Genomic DNA, 14,298 nt, shown 5'->3' on the forward strand with positions numbered 1-14,298 from the left:
ACAAAAGGCTATTTTTTAATTGAATATTGTGGTATACAAAAAAGATAAAGGAAATTCATTGTAAGAGCAGAAAAAAATAAAAAGTTCGCATGTTTTCACCTATCTTATTTATCCAGATAATAATCAACACTTATTACATATACATAGAGAACGTGTTAGCAAGCCAATAGCCGTGAAGCGATATTTGAAAGGCGGAAAACCTCCTCTCATAACTGTCCTTGTCATAACTACCAAACATCCACGATCCCTGCGCTCTTTCATCTACTAATTCTAGAGCCTACTTTATCAATGTGATCACAGAAATAAAGGTACATAGTACTGTCATCTTTTTCAATATTTATTCCATTATAATTAATATTTAGATCAGTTAAACGTCAATAAAAGCTTAAGCTAAGACAGCCCAATGTCAAGTTAACGTTATATCACTCAGCTAAGTTTCACGTAAGTAAAGTCGGAGATGAAAAGAGAGAAATGATTGTTTATTTAGTTGTGATAATATATTTTTTTAAATTTTATGCGTCTTAAGTGATGAATTTATGTCTTTTTGTATTCAAGTAGTTTTTTTTAATTTCAATTAAATAAATAATTATCAACACCTGTGCTCATAAAATAACAAATATTTTCTTTTTAACAAATATTTTATTTATTAACTACAAGAACTAATATTGTATATATTTAATATAAAGAGGAAAGAAAATAACATAAGACAGTTTCAGTACCAAAAATATATTATATTAAAGAAGGAAAAGCTTTTTTACATGCTTCAGATATTTCCTTTTTTTTAAGATTTTATGCAAATTGTTAGATATAAGTTTATGGTATTATTACCTTTGAATAATAATAATTAGATGTTTTACTATGGAAATAACTAAAAATGATCGATGTTACTTACATACAAACAGACTTACTGTATATTGCATAGTTCACTAAAGAGGATATAGAAATAAACATAATACAAACAATTATTATGTGCAAACGAAAATGACAGTGAAAATGGCGGCGAGCGTATCACAAGGTCAATGTTATAATAATGTGTACGTGTTACATACTCTGTGTATATACTGTACACTTAGTAGACATCAAAACTAAATCATTCTATTATTGCAAGCCACATTATTATCAAAGAATCCTACTAATATTATAAATGTGAAAGTTTGTATGTCTGGATGTATGTTTGAACTTCTTTAACGCAAAATCTACTGAATAGATTCTGATGAAACTTTACAATAATATAGCTTACACACCAGAATAACATATAGGCTATAATTTATAAAACTATAGTGTGAATTATACAAAATATAAAAGAAGTGTGATTGTTACTAATTAATACAACTAGCGCCATCTCTTATCAACTAGCAAGGATATCAATACAATTTATATGGCAAAACAACGTTTGCCGGGTCAGCTAGTATATTATAATACATAGTTCAAAAATGGTGGCACAATATTCAGGACTCAGGTAGACAATCTGTGACGTTCTGCAAGGGTACGGCAACATTTTATATAAAATAATAAAGTTTTGAACAAAATAATTTTAGGAAGTAAGGTTCACGAGCTTTTTCAACATGTGCATTAGCTGGTGGTTAATATTGAAAATACTAAGGTCGGATTTCATTATTATTATAATGACGTATCAAATAAAACGTAACCTTTGAATTGAATCTATTGCATTTAATGTCGACATATTCTCATGTTCATAAGGACAAAATAAAGTAAAGAAGTTATATAGAATGTAATTGTTAAAATTTATATGAGCGAGGATCTGCGTATATTTAAATTATCATAAATATATTATTACAAGTAAATATACCTATCTGGCATAATAACAGTATTTAAATGTAAATGCATATTTCAAATGTTCGACCGACTATTTTTCTAATTATATAATCTGTGATTGAGTTTTCTCAAGAACTCCACGAGGGTGTCTCTGCGGTAGGCTATCAAGCCGTAGAAGGGCCTAGTCTCGACCAGACCTTTAAGGCCGTTTACTACAAGGTCGTTGCAATTCGCTCGCCAATTGTGCGGCACCTCCTTATAGTGGTTGAACCCATAGCACGCCTATGGTTCTCTGTCACCGGCTGCTCGTCGGAGTGTACGGTAGCACATCACTTTACCGCCCGTGGCAAGACGGAGGGGCATATTCGTGCGGGAGGTTATGCGTCCTTGTTCATCACACTGGCGCTCCAGGTAACTGAGCGGCTGAGACCCTGGCTCCGGCACTGGCTCCCAGACGACCTGTTGGGCGACTGAGCCGCCGGTGTCCTTGGGAAGGGGAACAGTCTTATAGTTCCTCACCTCGTGAATACACTCTAGAACTAGCTCAAACAGTTCAGGACAAAAGCCGTAGGTTGGGATGGTCCTCCTTACTTGAGTGAAGTCAGTTACCGATGCATCCAAATCCAATCCACTCAACAAGTGGACCTGTTTAGCGTTAAGTAGCCTTGCGGGCCTCCAACCAAGAAGGTTAACTGTTGGCCGGTTCGGCTGGCGATGAGGGAATGCGGGTCGTGGTGCCGCGATGTCTTCGTCAACGAGTGCGGCGCAAGCGACGTCTGCGTCTTCTTGCTCGGCTGTCTCTTCATCTCCATGTTTGGAGTCGTCTGCGACGGTCTCCTGCGGATGTATGGCCGCGATGTCCCATGTCGGGTCACGTCCGCGATCCTGCGTGTATTGCAGATCTTCTAGAACACGCTGTAGAGATACAGCGGGAGCGGGGAGGGTTTCGTACAAGCCGTGTGTCTCGGCGGTCGCCCGTCCGAAGTGGCCTTGGGCATTTGGCTCTGTTGCCACCATACGATGAGGGACGCCTGTCATGTCCTCGAAGTCGCCCAAGCCGGAGAGGTAAGCGGCGGCGCCCGCGGGGACAACGACGTGACGTGAGCCCACAACATTCACGAGCTGCTGTTGAGCAAGGGATGATGACCCATTCATGATTGCGTGCAAAGCGAACCGGTACCACAAGAGTATGTGATGGAAGTGGCTGTAGACTGACTGGGGGACAACAAATGCTTTCTCAGCGTTACAAATTGCTTTGTACTCTTCCTCGATCAATGACTCAAATCCGGCGGAGTCCGGTGCGAACTCTTTGATTGGGTGAGAGAGCACAAGTTCCTCACACTCTACGTCAAACACGTCTAGCCATAGCGGATCGTTCGTCCAATCCGTTAGTCTTCGGAGCGAGGAATGGCCCTGGCTGCTTGGACTTCCTGATGCGCGGCCCCCGCTGGCGCCTCGGCTGGGTGTGTGTGTTTTGCATTATTACGGCTTCACCTACGATAAGGAGCGATGGACAAATTAAATTACTGTTACTGTAATTTTAAATCTTTCATATTATAAATCTACAGTACCTATTCGATAATTAATATGTATATATATAATCCTTTTTATAATAACGTTTAAATGAATTGATAATTAATGTAATATTGCATTGAACTGTAATGGCACCGCATTGTAATGGGCAGGGCGTAACCAATAAAAAAAAATATTTCCCATCGGCAACGGCTCATACTCACAAACACACCACAAAGCGTTATGTGGTGTGTGCAGTTAGTATTTATATACATATAGATTTTCCATGACATTTTTTACATGCTACGAAAATAATTCTTGTTCCATCCACTGTGATCGCATAATACACAACCAGTAAATAGTTGGCATACATTTTAACAGTGTTATAAATGCAATTATACATTTATTCAAACGACTTTATTTCTAATTTAAATAATTATGTTGTTAAATAACCTTTAAATTACGTGTGTAACTGCTCAAATGTTTCGTAAGCTACAGCACCAGTTTGTAAATTAAATGTATTTTCTGTGGCTTTTTACATAGTACGGAAGTTAATCTTATTATCTTGTCTCGCAGACATCGCACAATGATTTTCCTCGTATTACCGAAGGATTTGGTGCGCTGTGCTATGGCGCTCCATTATGCTCTAATTGAGAATAAGGTCATACCAATAAATACGGTACAGCTATAAATAACGAGACAAAATTGAGACGTTGTTCACACATCTTGTTGCAGTTCTTTTACATTTATATACAGTTAGCTTATATTTTAAAATACTTCGTTGATTTCTATGAATAAAACTAACAACAAACAAATATCTTAATTTGGTCTTTGACCAAAACTTTCATATTTTTTATAAATACGCCATAATGCTGTCACTCAGGACAGGTGTTTAACAACTCAGCGTTATAAACAGCTTCTCTCAGTAATTCAGTTTCATATGCTTCTACATTTTTGTTGAAATGTCATCAAAGTAAAAACGCTTGAAGTAATTTATTTAAGTTTATTACTTCTAAACATATACGATTTGAATCGAACTCAAACAAAGCTCTCTTAAGTACTACATATTATGAATAAGTCCTCCGTTGCGTCTGTCTGTCTGTTCGTGATATAACTAACGTGGTTCAATAACTATAGCACCTATTTTCATGCTGTTTTCACCAATCAATGGCGTGGTTCTGGAGGTAGGTTTTTGTATATTGTACTACAATGTTTGTATGTACTAACCATATTATTGGAGGTGTCAGAAAAAAAATATTAAAAAGAGCGCAAAAAAAGAATGCTGGGAGAGTTTCTTGAGCCGCTTAGCCGCGAAGCGGTAGTAGTATCTAGTATATAAGAAATGACATCAAAAAGAATTCTAAACGAATCAATTTTGAGAAAATAAATGCCTTTTATGTCTTTTAATAAGCCGTCTGGGAGCTTTCCAAAAAAGCGCTGCCTAACCCTTTGAGGTATAACAAAATAATGTAAGGTGGAACTGTGTACTTTAATTAGTTCTACAGAAATGTCCCCGATGGCATATGTCTATCTTTTAAGAATAACATACTATATGCATTTTAATACTTAAAAAAATTTACTATTAAAAACCGGTAATGTTTAGGCTGTTTACACAAATACATGTTATAAAATCATTCAGAAACACGTTTTGGTAATTTCTAACCAAATCTCATGATTTTAAGTTAGCGAGATTTACTTGCAAGGGTCATAATATTATACTGCGGCAAGAAGTCATAACGCAACTGGAAGGTTGCGTTGAGCTTCAAGGCTGCAGCCTGCATTCGATTATCTACCAAGCACAGAAACTACCATCACAACTTTTGTCCGTAATTGTCTTTCCAAGGCCTCAAGTGAGATAAAATATAGCAATTATGAACGCTGGTGGCCTCTAATATGTCTGTTCAATGACAGTCCCCTGTTATCGCGACATCACATCACTATTGTGTTCCGTGTGCAAGTTATCACAAACACAAGTCTTACGAGATCATCTTTAGGGACTCATAATAATTTAATTTCACTTAAACCAGGTTGTGAAACACGGGAGCCCAAAACTATACAAAAGTACCAACCCAAGATGTATGAAACGAACTAGACAAGGAAAAGTAAAGCGAAGAACTTAAGAATGAAATTAAAAAAAATCAATACAACAGATATCTTATTTTCTGAATAACAAAACAGATATAATGAAACTGAAAAAATAATAATATCAGATTGAAAACCATTTCAGCCTTTTGTGACACTAAGCGCTAGTGAGTGAGCGCTGCTTGTGTTTCAGTATGAAGGGCGCCGTAGATGGTAGAATTACTGGGCAAATGAGAAATAACATCTTATGTCTCAAGGTCAGGAACGCAATACGGTGCCGCTCAGATTTTTGGGATTTTCAGGAATTCTTAGCGGCACTGCATAGTCTTACTCGTCGTCTTTTCACTTTTCTCACTAAAAAAAAACTAAGAAGTATTAAATCAAACAGGATACAAAAATAGAAGAAATATCTAACACCGCAAGTATTAAATGTAGATGAGTTTTCGTGATAGAACTTTAATATGCATACTTACATAATAATTGATGGAATAATTGAGAACGGTGATATAATATAAAATTCTACAAAAGTAGTTTTCTGCCTTACAATCCTACTAATAGGAACATAAGGTCATTATCCTAAAATGCTTCAAGATCAAACCTTTATTAGAGTAGATATATGCTTCTTCTATAAAATATCAATAATAATAACAATTTTAGAAGATTAAAAAGGTTCTAGGTATTTTGCCTCAAAGATCAACACAACAATAGCTACAGTGGCAATCTTGAATTAGGACTTTTGTTTCAAAGTTTGACGAAAACTTCTGTGTCACCAAATAATTAATCCAAGGACAGTGTGTTTTCCTATATGATATAGAATAGTATTTATATTGATAAAATAAAGCATAGTCTTCTGATATTTTGATCGCGAGGAATTGGTGTAAATAACAAATCAAAGAGATATTTGACAATCCTATTCAATAAACAGTTAATTTTTTTTATTTTCATCGAACAATAACGACATCTCAGTTAACTTTAAAGGTTGAAATAAATAAAAACTATAAAATCATCGACGAAGAACCTATAATTACTCAACATTTATTCACCAGTGGACCGAAAAACGATCTCACAAAACTAGCCGTAGATCGGACCGTGAAGCCGAGTGTTGCATGTCAATTGAACATGTTTTTATCCTCCAATAAGCTTTGGGGATACAATATGTATTTGGTAACATTGTTGCTAAACTGCATTAAAATTTTATTGTGTACTGGTGTGGTAAATGTTACGATAAATTATGTTATGCAATTGTAAATGCGTTTAGAGTAGAACTTAATAAAATTGATTGATATCTTATTTTCTACTTGATCGGAAATTGTCGTTTAAGATCCCGGGTTTTTCAAATAAAATGTTTGTCTTAATCTTAAACCTAGAGTAGGTTTTGTAAATAGGAGAAGATACTAATGTACATACCATTATTTATTAATTTACCATTATAATAATAAATTATGTACCATTACTGAATAAGCTGATGACCCAAGTAAGAAGAAACATTAATTATTACCTACCACTGGTATTACCACGTCTGTGGCGAGATGAAGTATACAATCAGCCGGGTAACCGGTTTACAAGACCACTGACCAATGACCTACTAAACTACATGATTCATTGTACGCTTGTCTGTACTCGGCCACTTACGATTATTAACACGGCTTATTGATTGAATATAGACTCATTTAGGAGCTTTTTTGAGTCTTTCTACTATCAATTATCATTCAAATGAGTTATGCTTACCACATTTGATCTAACCAAAAACAGTACTAACACTTAAACATCACCATCACCATTTGAATGTGTGGCGTTCCTCTACAGTGAAGTTATCAAGGAAGTTTCTGCCCATGTACAATCAATTTAAAGCATTAAATCCCTTGCGCACTGTTTCTGGGTTGATACGAACCGAGGATACATAGTGTAGTATGAGTGTTGGTGATCACCAAACGTCCGGTGACTAAAATATTTATAGATTGTGAACAAATATTATATAATAGTTTAAAGTACTCTTAGTAATATTATAATATTATGTATTTTATTTTTTCTGTTTTTATTTATTTTTATGAAAATAAGTGACGATACATATGCGCATATGTTCATAGCTGATACGCCTTGCCCATTACAATGCAGTGACGCAATGGTCAGGATTCTTGAAAAACCCAAAAATTCTGAGCAGTACTACAATTGCGATCGTCACCTTGAGACATTATGTTAAGTCTCATTTGCCCAGTAACCTCACTAGCTACGGCGCTCTTCAGACCGAAAAACAATAATGTCTACACATTACTGCTTTACCGCAGAAATAGGCGCCGTTGTGGAACCCATAATCTAGTGGGCATCCTGTGCAATGGAGCCTCCCACTGGTTTATTGAAGTATCACTAATAAATAAAAGTAATTATATTCGAAATAACCACCTTTGCCTTTAAATGCAGGTATTTAATATATCTGGCCGTGAATCTATAGGTTTAGGCACTGTTTCCATGGGAAAAGTCTCGGCTTGTTTTAGAGGTTTTAGCGACTCAGTGTCGGATTATTATTTAAGGCAAACCATGTCAACTTAAACTGACCATAATGTGTAGTCCATGGTGTTTATATAACTGGGCTAGACGAGAGAATTTTTAAAACATTAAACCTCTCTCTGACCGGAAGGGTAGCCAACAGAGTCTTTAGTACTAAAGTTGAGATCTATACAGTGTATTTAAGAGTTTGCTCAGACTTCACTAACATAAGACTTAGATGAATGTAAGCTTAGCATTCATTGGCTTTGTTTTTATAGCAAAGTCTCAGCCTAGGACTCTGATAAAACGCATTTATTTAAAAATAATTGAATATTTAGAAATATTTTTGATGTCATTTCGAACACTACCACCGCTTTGGAAACAAATGACGCTTTGAGGGAGAAGCTAGATATCTGTCTCATATGTTAACACGTACTTAACATTTTAAATATACTCTCATTGTATCAACCTAGACACACAAGCCAAGTATTCATTCGGTATTAAAGCCTATCTTTATCGAAACCATTGTGTTAGAATCATTTTACGTTCTTTCTTCAAATTCAAAAAAATAGTGTAAGTTAAAGTAAGTGTGATTCTTTATCGTAGTCCTACTGTGCAAGTTAAACACATTGAAATCTAAATAAGAAGGAATTATAATTAATATTACAAGTGCTAATTCCTTGTGGGACGACTGTCGACTATTTATATATGCATACAGTTCATTGCTTTGTTCACTTGCTACGCTCCTGATATTGAACACAAGTGTGGAGCAATGGTGTGTGTAATGATGGCAATATCAATAAAAAATTAATCTATAATAATATTAGTAGGTAATTAATAAAAAGAAATACCCATGAAATGTAATACTTTAATTATTGGTATTATTTCAGTTTGTGGTAGTGTCCGCAATTACTGAATTACACGAGAACTACACTCCTTGTTTTGAATAAAACACTGTATTTACATTGACGGTGATTAATAAAGTAGGTACAAACATGTTTTTTCATTCTTTAAATAGAAGGAAAATCATAATAAAATAAAAGTAGAGGAACAAATCATATTATGTAATGTGAAACTAAGAAGATGTAAACATAATTAAAATAATAGATGTTTACTGAAAATGTTCCATGAGTAATTGCATAAATGTGTACTCACACATAAGTATGTATAATTAAGTGGATGGATAGTGTGATTAATAACTTCCTTTTCACTCATACCAGATCTACTTAGATGGTAATAACTCAAAGCATTCCTCTGACCGTAAGTTATTGTAGCTTAGGAAGGTGTACATAAACTCTATGTATATGACTTGAACTGCTTCAGAAAATACTCAAAAACTTCAGCTATAAAACCCAATAGCTGGTTTTAGTAACTTATAGAGAAGTTATACAAAGTAAAGCCATTTTCCATTAAGCCAAAATTTTATAAATCAGTACATAGTATAAAACAAAGTCGCTTTCCACTGTCTGTGCCTATTTATTCTTAGATCTTCAAAACTACACAATGGATTTTGATGCGGTTACCTGTTAGTCTGTCGTCGTTTTGCCTACCCTCTGAGAGATATTATATATACCTAATTTAGTTTTGTAACTAAGAAAAAAGCAGCCAAAAGTAAAGTTTATTGTTGCTACAGGTATATAGCACCAAGAGTAAGAAACCCCATACGAGCAGTAAATACCGTTTTAGTTAATCATGTTCCCAGAGGTAGGAATTCGACCATAATTCATTTAATTTTTAAGTTTGAACTTAATTAGGGTCTATTTGTAATAGACTAACCTCTATAATGTATATCTGTTTTTCCTTACGTGTCTTAAATAGTAAACAAACAGTACCTTGAATGAAATCACGAATTTTCGGACAATCAGAATAGATTTGGTTTAATAATCTATATTATGTACCTAATATTTATTTCAGAAACACAACTCACTAGCGACGAATTACAGTATCTAAAGATTCAAATTACTTTTTTATCATCCGCTCGAGAGAGCAGGCAAGGGAGCCAAGCCATACAGCCTTGTTTTTTTTATATTAATTAAATAGAATTTTAAAATGTAAAGGCCGAAGCCAAGTCTTATTTTCTTTAATTCTTCATATTTTAAAAAACCGTAAAGTCTAAAGCCAAAGATAATTTAAACACTACGTTCAGCTAAAGCCAGATCTGAAGGTCTAAAATCAAAGAAAATTTAACCACATCGTTCAAGATGATGTAAGTGCTAAAGAGGATGTAAATACTAAACACTAACGGCCTTACAAATAAACTTAGTATAAAGTTATAACTAGGCATAAACAAAGGATATGCAAAATGTTTATAATATCGTTGACAATACTGTCAATACAATGATAATTCTGAAGTTTTCCGAATGACAAGCTGCCTTGCAAATAAACGCGGGAAACGTTAAGCGTCCGAATAAATCAATCGTAAGCAAAATGTCTATTTGTAATCATTTTGCATTTTCTTGGTTTATGATTAGTTATAACTTTATGCCAATTTTATTTGCAAGGCCGTATGTATTTAAAATGAGTCAAGACTGCGTAAAAATCAAAAATTTAGTTTAGTATGAAACGTGCAGACTGCAGTGAGATTTGACTTATAAGTTTGAAATAGTTACTACATTATGGCACCGAGCGAACGAGAAAGCGAACAGTTGCTTATCTATTATAATATTAGTCTACATTTATTAAACCTTTGTTTTAATCCGGGGTGTCAGCTTCCTGCATACCAAATTGTATCAAAATTGGTCCAGCCATTTGCACGTGAAGAAGAAACAAACATACACACACACTCTTTTTTTACCATTATAATATGAGTGTGATTATCAATAATAATATTATACATTTGTGCCGCACGCATGAATACTTCGCAGATTACAGATTAATTCTTACTTACTGACACTTATCGTCTTATTTTGGATAATTCACACTGTAGCTTTATAAATTATAGCCTATGTATTATTCTGATGTATAAGCTATATTATTGTAAAGATTTATTAAAATCCATTCAGTAGCTTTTGAGTTGAAGAGCAACAAACATACATCCAGACATTCTTACAAACTTTCGCATTTATAATAATAGTACGATTTAATTGTTTCAATATGAAATAAATATCAACATAATTGTATCCAAATGATATAAAATTAAAATTAAACATAACATTATAAAATTAATTTTAGACATTTTTCCGCCATATGATTGTATTTTATACCCAATAGAATATAACTAATATGGAACATAATTAAAATCACGTGTTGGAAAAATAATAATATTTTAAAATGGCTGAAGTGAATGAGGTGAAAGATTTGTATGGTGCATCGAACATAGAACAAGAAAAACGAAATTAAAATATTGCAGCTTGAAGCCTAAATAGAGTAACAGATTCACTGACAGATGAGTCGATGAATTATCATCGGTATCCGAATAATAATTTTTTTTAAATAACTTATCGTATTATTTGTACTTTTCGTTCACTACTTATAAACCATTAAATTCAATCGTTCATTCATTCGATTTCTCCCATATCTATAAATTTTATATAGTTAACCATACTTACGCCTTGTTTCCTATTTAGGACACGTACCAAAAAATAGACTATATGTGTGTGCCATTCCTACAGTAGTGTGTGCAATATTTATTTTAATTAATTTAATGTATTTATAAGATATTGTATATTAGAAAAATAGCTTACTGCACTTCTTTTCCATATAAAAATAAAATCTAACACAGTTAAACTTGTTAAATTGAACTTGAAGTTCAATCGTTCGCGGAATTTTTAGTTGTTTTTTATGAAAATAAGGGACACCATGAGCAGGACGTTCAAATGATAGTAATTGATACACACTGCCCATTACAATGCAGTGCCGTTCAGGATTCAAAAACCCCAAAAATTCTGAATGGCGCTACAACTGCGCTCGTCACCTTGAGACATAAGATCTCATTTGCCCAGTAATTTCACTAGCTACGGCGCCCTTCAGACCGAAACACAGTAAGGCTTACCCATTACTGCTTCACGGCAGAAATAGGCACCGTTGTGGTACCCATAATCTAGCCGGCATCCTGTGCAAAGGAGCCTTCCACTGGTATAATTTGGCAAATAAAGGGGTACAAAGTTTTTGCTTTACCTATTATTAAAATGACGATTTTTACTTCAGTTATAAATACTGACCCGTTCGTCATAACATTATAATACACGGACCCTTCACGGCCCTAAAAGTATTTTTTGTAAATGTGTCATTATCGCCTGAATCAAAGAATAGTTCTTATATTACTTAGTATTTACATCCTCTTTGAGTACCTAACGCAATATTGCTCTTTCTATTTGTCTGAAAAAGGCGGGCTGTCAAGTTGAAGTTTTGATTGATGTCACGTTAGTTTTACCGATGCTTTGTCAATTGTGTTCGAGTTATAAGTACGTGGGCTGAAAGAGATTTGTTTTTGACCTACTAACTTGACACTGTTAGGGACAAAACGAATCATAACAGTACAAGTTACATCCTTTGTCTACGTTTGTTATGCTCTATTGAAAATATGCTGCAAGGTCTATACGCAGCAACTACCTTTATAGACCACAGGCCCATGTCCAAAAAATGGATGGGTCATATGAACCACCAGGTGACGTATATGGGACGATATAAGAGCATAAAATAATAAGATTCAGCACTATGCCGTCACTTGTAAGCTGTCCGACTGAGTGCTGGTGAGAATCCAAAAAAGCAAATAGAGTGAGTACATTTTGGTCATATATTTTTGTACGGCATTATTACCATCGATAGATCCATGAAAAATAATAAGAAAGCGCGCAGTGCCGTAAAAAAATGGTGCACCACAAAATCGGTAATTTTTTTTGATTTTCTGACAATTTCCAGGGTAAATTTGGTCATTTCATTCTGTACGGCATCAGTTTCATACTGTTTCAATACAGATTCTAATCCATTATTCCGCAACGCCGTACAAAAATCATGCGACAAGGGGAAAAAATCGAGGGCTATAACCCCCTCTCTTTCCGGGGTCGGGGGGTGATTTGAAACAACATAAAATTAATTTATTTTGAAAGTATTTTATGCATAGATAATATTTTTTACATGCCGTACATTTTCGTTGGTCCAAAGGTTTGTAGGGATAAAAAAAAAACAAAGTAGGGAAAAATCTATAGAACGAAATGTAAGGTGAAATTCATGACGATATTTTTTTATACGGCATTTAGATAGTTTATTTGTACTTAATGCAATAATTTATAAAAAGTTAATGCCGTACAAATCTGAAAGTCCAATTTATAAAAAAATATTAAATAAATATAATTTACATATACAGGCGTTATGGCACATGAAGGGAAAGTACCTTAAATATCGATAGGGTATTTTACTGAAAGAAGACTTTATGTTATTTTTAAAAGTTAGTAATTCTGCATTCAAAGATTTTCTAAAAATTACTTGCCTCGTCTGGGACTCGAACCGACATAAATATAAAAAAAACACCCCTACTTTTATGATATGTAGATATGAGAAAGTAGTCAATTAAGTGGGTATATATATATATATTATTTTTCATGGATCTATCGATGGTAATAATGCCGTACAAAAATATATGACCAAAATGTACTCACTCTATCTGCTTTTTTGAATTCTCACCAGCACTCAGTCGGACAGCTTACAAGTGACGGCATAGTGCTGAATCTTATTATTTTATGCTCTTAGATTGTCCCATATACGTCACCTGGTGGTTCATATGACCCATCCATTTTTGGACATGGGCCTGTTGTCTATTAAGCCGGCGACCGTACTGTCGGGCAATTCAAATAATTTTGTTCAAATAGGTTAAGAAATCACTTACTGAACGTCAAAAACTACCACCCATTCCAAAACGAATGCCTCAGACCTGAGAAGAATGGACCCAAACTCAGCGGGCTTTTTTTTCATCGAAAAAATATGTTTACAAAGTAATATTGTACAATTAAACTTATTATTTAATAGCCTTAGGGCGGTCGCTGAATTCCCAATCTGTGGTATCATTAAGAAAGTCATTTATGTTATAGTAACCTTTACCACACAAACGTTTTTTTAACAATTCTTTTGAATAACGTAATACTTTTGTTCTGAACATTTTCTGGGATCTTTTTATAAAAGCATATACATAGCCCCACAAAAGACTTACTAACTCGACTTAGCCGAGTAGTAGGCATTATAAGTTTATGTCTGCTACTGGTTTTAACATTATGGTTATGACAGTTTCTAGCAAATTGACTTATGTTCCTATGAACAGACATAACATCATCAATAATTAATTGAGAAGCAACAGTCAAGATGTTCTTTTCTTTGAATTTTGCTCTCAATGATTCTTTAGGACCTAGGTTATAAATAGCCCTCTTCTGCTGCACAAATATTGTATTAATATCGGCAGCGTTGCTCCATAGCAATATACCATCATAGGACATAATACTATGGAAATAACTA

General features: G+C 34.3%; 1 protein-coding gene and 1 long non-coding RNA gene across 9 annotated transcripts in view; one reads left to right on the top strand and one right to left on the bottom strand.

The window, feature by feature from the left end:
- The window catches only part of LOC126975491 (serine-rich adhesin for platelets-like), a 130,725-nt gene that overhangs the window by 19,419 nt on the left and 97,008 nt on the right, over nucleotides 1-14,298 (top strand). The gene's annotated exons all lie outside the window — the stretch shown is intronic.
- Nucleotides 711-9,812, bottom strand: LOC126975530 (uncharacterized). Its single transcript, XR_007731742.1, has 2 exons — nucleotides 9,687-9,812; nucleotides 711-3,270 (listed from the first exon to the last, which is right to left on the bottom strand). It is a non-coding gene; the product is annotated as an uncharacterized LOC126975530 (long non-coding RNA).

This window comes from Leptidea sinapis, chromosome 36 (genome assembly GCF_905404315.1).
Source record: "Leptidea sinapis chromosome 36, ilLepSina1.1, whole genome shotgun sequence".
NCBI lineage: Eukaryota > Metazoa > Arthropoda > Insecta > Lepidoptera > Pieridae > Leptidea > Leptidea sinapis.